At 33.5% G+C, this 943-nt stretch overlaps 1 protein-coding gene across 1 annotated transcript in view; it reads right to left on the bottom strand.

Annotated features, from left to right (window-relative positions):
* vps37d (VPS37D subunit of ESCRT-I) overlaps nt 1–943 on the bottom strand; it is a 58,739-nt gene that overhangs the window by 55,301 nt on the left and 2,495 nt on the right. The window lies entirely within an intron of this gene.

The following is a 943-nucleotide window of genomic DNA, read 5'->3' as shown; positions in this document are numbered from 1 at the left end:
ATCTTAAGGGTTTTTCCCATTATTTTAATTTTAGTTTTAGTATATTTGAACCAAATCATTTAAACGGTTGATTCATTCAGGAACAAAATGCTGTCATGTTGCTCACAGACAAAACAGCGCTGTGGCATTGTTTGGAATTATTTTTGTTGGCGAAATAGTGCAAAAACAGGCAATATGGTGTCTAAAACATAAGTCTCTTAATAATGTTTTGATATTTTACACATGAAATGTTGAATACTGATATTTGAAATTATTTAAAAAATGAAAAGATACTTTAAATGTGAAATTAAAACCGTCAGTAGGTGGCAGTAAGTCACTGTTAAGCGAGTCATTGCGACTGAACCGAATCATTTAAACTGATTTTTTGTTTGGAATTATTTTTGTTGGCGAAATAGTGCAAAAACAGGCAATATGGTGTCTCTTAATAAAACTTCTAGTTGATTGAACTGTTGTAAAAAAAAAATCAATATTACATTTGTATATGGTAATTTTTGGAGGCGAAAAAAGGCACTCTTCCGTGTGAACTTGATTAACTATAAGAAGTACTATAAATATACACATTTTCTGCACCCATGTCTTGAATTTGTTATCATTCTGAATGTATTTTAATAAACTGAATCATGCAGTGAAAGAGCGCACTGTAAATGCGCACGCACACTATACTTCACGTAATGCGTGCACTCTGTAGGTGTTTTGAATGTTTTTTTTTGCGTCGTGAGAATATTGAGCAAAATAGCTCACTTGTCATGGTGTTACTTAACTATATCATGTTATGAATACTGCTAACTTACTGCAATTCTCTCTGATGACGCAGTAACTTACCGCGGGGAAGAAAAAATCTTCGGTCTGGCCAATGATTAGGTCATTGGGTCATTAGGTCCGTCAGACTTAAGATACTTTAGCGGTAATGTGACCAAAAATATTTAAGACCCATCGAATCCGA

Source organism: Sinocyclocheilus anshuiensis, unplaced genomic scaffold (genome assembly GCF_001515605.1).
Source record: "Sinocyclocheilus anshuiensis isolate Anshui unplaced genomic scaffold, SAMN03320099.WGS_v1.1 scaffold246, whole genome shotgun sequence".
Taxonomy (NCBI): domain Eukaryota; kingdom Metazoa; phylum Chordata; class Actinopteri; order Cypriniformes; family Cyprinidae; genus Sinocyclocheilus; species Sinocyclocheilus anshuiensis.
This window is presented reverse-complemented; position numbering and strand designations above follow the sequence as displayed.